The sequence below is a fragment of the Triticum aestivum genome, chromosome 6D (genome assembly GCF_018294505.1).
Source record: "Triticum aestivum cultivar Chinese Spring chromosome 6D, IWGSC CS RefSeq v2.1, whole genome shotgun sequence".
NCBI classification, from domain to species: Eukaryota; Viridiplantae; Streptophyta; class Magnoliopsida; order Poales; family Poaceae; genus Triticum; species Triticum aestivum.
In genome coordinates, this window is record NC_057811.1 from 26,382,335 (window position 1) to 26,387,960 (window position 5,626).

Here is a 5,626-nt window from a genome sequence, read left to right on the forward strand (position 1 = left end):
CTGCCACGACAATCTTCCTCCTCACCATGGGTGCCTCCTGCCATGCCGCCCAGCCACGCTTCATGCTCTGTCCACATCACACCCTCGACGATGGATCTAAAGCCGCCTTCGACAAAACCCGCCGCCGTCATGCCACGCGAGAGAGAGGAGAGGGAGAGTGAGAGAGGGGAGTGACTAAGGGAGCGCTCGGCCCAATCACTTTGGACAAAGGAGTGAACGGCCGTCAACGTTGTGGCGTCACCATTGTCGGCGCACAAGGGATCAGCCACGTCAAAATATGTTCAGAAAGTAGCTCAGTGTTTTTTGCCACTGTCAGAAATTCAGTTCGGTGCAAAATCTCACGAATCGTAAATTGGCGGTTTTATGCTAATTGTTACACGAATATGGTGGTTCTGTGCATTTTACTCAAACATTGATTTATTGATGTCACATGTGTCTTTTGATCATGGTTTTTAAGGACAATAATTGAAATTTATGACGGATGGATGCTTCAAACCTGATGCATGCGCATGCTCAGGCTCTATAAATCCTAATACAACATAATACTCCCTCCGTTCCTAAATGTAAGTCTTTGTAGAGATTTTACTATAAACCGCATACGGATGTATATAGATGCATTTTAAGTTTAGATTCATTCATTTTGCTTCGTATGTAGTCCACCTAGTGGAATCTCTACAAAGACTTATATTTAGGAACGGAGGGAGTAGTAACATCTTGACATCCCAGTTACAGTTAATTTTACAATCAAACTATAAAATAGAAAGATTGAAACTTGAAACAATTTGCCATTCATTAATTAGGAAGTACAATTATTTTGCAACTATAAATATATCTTTTCTGTTTCCTGTTTAGTGTACTGCCGAGGTTAGTATAATCCACCTTTTATAATGTTTATATATACTGATCTATACTATTTGTACCTGAACAGAAATTAGCTCATGTAGTATAAATAGCATGCAACCAAACATATATGTAACGTATGGGACATAATGAAAATTCTCTTTAACTTTGATGAAACATCATTTAGTGCTACTTACTTGAAGTTCTGACCTTGAGCATAACCCGGTAATGTTGTACATGCATATGGATATTTTCACTTAAGGAATAAAATGCATAGTATGGAGAAATATTAATTCTAAAAGAACTTTCAAGATAGAAATGTACTGCTACAATATAAACTCTCTGTCTTGAAATTTCAAAGCTTGTTATTAGTTAAATACTTGACCCGTAGCGCCAAATGGCGCAGAGACCCACAAACATCATGTGTGCTTTGAAAAAAAAATCCATGTATTAGCAGTGGGCAAGCCGTATAGTAACAATTCTAACCCCTTTGTATAGAAAAAAAGAATAGAGGCTTGTTGTTTACAAACATATGCACATAAATATTTGAATCAGGTAGATGACTCATTGCGCCAAATGGCGCAGAGTCCCATATAAAACTAGGAGTGCTTTGAAATATTTGAATTTTAACTTTAGGTTGCAGCAAGCACACATGGCATGAATTGTAACCATTTTATATGAAAAATTAAGAAAGAATTGTCTTTCAAAATCAGTACCATTACTGTTTTTATAAGGTTTTTCTTTCTTGGTACAGATAGATTTAAGCAGCCACTTAGGCTATGGTACTTGTAACAACATTTATTAACATCAATACCATTATATATCTGCCGTCACGACAAAAGCAGTGGCAAGTACCAATTCACACTTGTAGGTTTAGACCCAGACTTACTTGAAACGCGTTGCATTTCTCCAATAACTTTAGGGGTACTAAATTATAGATAAGTATATAATATCAACTGTAGCTTGTAACATCATTTTATTATCTTCATGGCATTTTGGATCACAGATAACCTGGCGTACATCTGAATGACATCACAATCACCTTGAGCGACTTTACACATGTTAAGAAAGACAATACTTGTGTAAAAGGATCTATGATCATTGTCATATAAATACATAGCTATTGCTCAAAATCTTCTGATTTTCTTACAAAGATAGCATGGATAGCTGGTTCATCCAAAAAACTATAGTTGGCACATTGGAGGAACTATAAAAAAAGATGATAACAATGGAATATAGTTATATCACATACAAAAGACAACAGAATGAGTTATTGCCAAGGAAGTAAAACATTTATAAGAAACATAATCTGACATCTTATTCTCTAAAGACGCATTTAAAAAACATGTGATTGATTACCCGTGTGTCTTGATGGTAACCTCCTAGGAACAAGCAACCTCAATCTTTTTCGATTGCTTTCACCATGCGAAGCACAAGGCCCTCAACTCCTGGTCGTCATGATAATTAAGTGTTGTAGCCAAAGCACATGAAAAATTGGAGAAGTCAATACACGATTCATTTTGGTACCTTGGTGGTTTGACTATCAGTGTGACGGTGCCTTGGCTGGTTCTAGCATGGACTTGTTCTCCTCTGCTCCTCAAAGTTAAAAAAAAAACACAAACCTCAAGTATAAGCCTACTTCTTGCTTTAAAGTTTTGATTCAGACTATAAACCTCAAGATTGCAAACAAAAAATGGTTCCTCATTTAATTTTGAAATGCAATGTCGAAACTGCAGCTCTAGGTATTAACCAGTTGTGTCAATCAAATAGAGGCATGCCATCTTCATCACCTGGTACAAACCAGTAAAGGAGCTAGATGGAAAGAGACATCTTTCATCGCAACCCCTGTTGTATGTGCGTACCTGAAAAATCGAGATTTCTGCTTGTTAACGACCATCTAGGCACCTAGCGTATCCAAATAAATAAAATTATCTGTACTTTGTCAAGAATGAAAAAAAGGAGCTATCCAAAAGACAACTGAAATGACAAAGGTGCAAACCTTGGCCTTGGGGGCATAGGGGAGGGAAACAGAGATGGCACTGAAAGTGACAGATGCAGTGAGGATGGCGAGTATGAGAGAGCCAGTGCCGCCATTAAGACCTGCCATAAATCAGAAGGAGGAGCAGTCGGTTAACTGATAACAGGCTCACTAAACAGTTAAAAGGCCATCATACTATTCTCTGTGTTAACGTGTAATACACACATATACTGGAGTAGTGGGCCATGAGAAGGTGGATAGATTTAAATCCTTGGAATAATAACATAATTTCATCATCTAATAACAAGAGACTACACCGGTGAATAATTATAGAAAAAGTTGTGTGTGTGCAGATATGATGATATAAAGCCCGACTCAATTAATAAGTGCACATCGAGGTCAGGCCATCTCTTTCTTTTCTCAAACAAATAACACCAGGATCATCTTCAGTAAGAAGTGCACACAACAATCATGCCTCGGTTGATAAATAATAAAGCAGTAATCAGAATATATAAATACTTGACTTAAACAATATTGTACTGTCCCTTCTGAACATAAACCAAGCAAATTAACATGGAATCTTTATAACCTGACCCACATATAAGAGTTCAGCACAATAATTTTCAGACCTTTAACTTGCACACCATCCATATAAAGTGTAAGATTACTACAACCTGATTAATTACAATACTCAGTAACAACATACATGACAAACAAAAGATCATATCTGGTCATTTCAGAATTCAGAGTGGCATGTTCAGATATTAATCAGTAGTACATCATACAACTTTTTTCAAATTTACATGTACCACTTATCATGCTCATAAATTTTACACTCATTTGTCTGTTCAATCAACTAAAAATGTAGATGCTAACAATTCTCAACAGCGGATGCTCTCAATTTTACACTCATTTATATGTCCAATCAACCATGGCCGAGTTAAGCGACTCTAAACTAAAGCAATTGCTTATACGTAGAAGTGAGCACGTGAAACAAAGATGCAAATGTATGAATATTTAAGAAATGAGAGTGGATTTTCTACTCTCGGGTTTACTACACCCGAGTTACCCAAAAGTTCAAAAAACGCTATCAAACTATATACAAAGACATCAAATTCTATCAAATGTTAGAGCTTCTGGCAAAATTTAATAAATAAATAACATCTGAGGTGCTCCCACAAAAAAAAATTTGCTGCTCAAACAGTGCACAAAACTTTGAGCAGCGATTTTGTTATTTTTCTGTGAGAGCTCAAGGGATGTTACTTTTGGATGAAATTTGCAAGAACCTCAAACATTTGAGAGTAGCCACATATTTTTGGACAAACTCGGGTGTAGTACACCCGAGAGTAGACACTACTTTCCGAAACTTTAAGCTGGTGAAGTATGTCACTGTGTCAAGGTTCAGTTTTCTAGTCCTAAAGTGAAAACAGTACACAAAATTAAGAAACTGATCAATGTTGTTGTTTTTAAAATGGTTTCGGCACTACTAATAGATCCTCGTTGGAACTAAACAATGTTCAGAAAGAGGCAACTACATAATTGATGGGGCAACAGTAGCTACACATGGGATTCCGCTCCAACACCTCTCCTGATGAATGACCCCTTAACCTATCAATATCATTAAAGTTAATTTTAGAAGTAGATGGGAGTAAGGCCAGCAAAGATCAATTGAGTTCAAGACCGCGGCGTTGGCCTAATTTGCATGGCACCAGCATTTTTAGCACAATAATAAAAACTGCATCCTTCGCTAGGTCCTCAGAATTATCTTGGCCAATTACTCCCTCCATCTCATAATATAAGATGTTTTTGCAAGCTAACATAGCTTGCAAAAATGTCTTGTTCTGTGGGCCGGAGGGAATAAATCTTAAGTTGCAGCTACCGATCAGTGTGAATGTAAACACAGTGCAGTGAATGTAGCAGTTATATTCCAGTAACTCAAGCAAATCCATCCATAAAGAAACTCTAACAATAAGATAGATTAGTGTGCCAGGTTATGCTCATACAGTACCAAGCAACATAAAAAAGGAATAAATCAGACTACATATAAAAAAATTCCATAGAAAAACAATGCACACAGCCAGAGTTAGTAATAAGCTTGTTCTCAAGCGGCAGTCCACCAATCGAGCATGGTGTTTCTGAGCTTTGGACAATAATATAAGCAATCAATTTATAAAATCTAAGTGCTCTTTGAGCCAGAGAGAGTAATATTTACCTAAAAAGTTGTTTTTGTCATGATACACGCCAGATATTCCTGGCAAGGGCACAAAGAATGTACTGCCACCAAAAGTCCCATAACCAACCATTCCAGGTCACGCCTCAACATCTGCAGAGCGGTAGAGTACAAAATAATTAGTTCTTTAGCACAGTATATCTTAGAGCAGGACTCTTAATCTGTATAAGCAGCCTAATCCCCCACGCAGAAAAACAGTACCCTTAGCAGGAAAAAAGAGCAGATAATGGAATAGGAAAAGCACTAAAATATCTACTTCCAGGTCCATGGGCGTGCAAGCACCATGGAGTATAATTACACAAACAAATTATAAATACATAGGATGGGATGAGAAGGAGGAGGGGAAGGAGCAGGAAGAGAGCTAGTTCAATGGATTGGAGGAAGGAGCTCGGGACCGGCTCATCCTTTGTGGAGTGAAGTCTATTATAAACCTTGAATTCATATACTTCGTTGGAATCAAACCCTGACCTCTCAATCCCGCCCGTTTATGGGTTATTCGCAAACATCGCACACCCCCTACTTCCCTTTTGATCTAAATGGGCTGGCCCATGTACGTTTTTTTCTGCCTTTAATAAAAG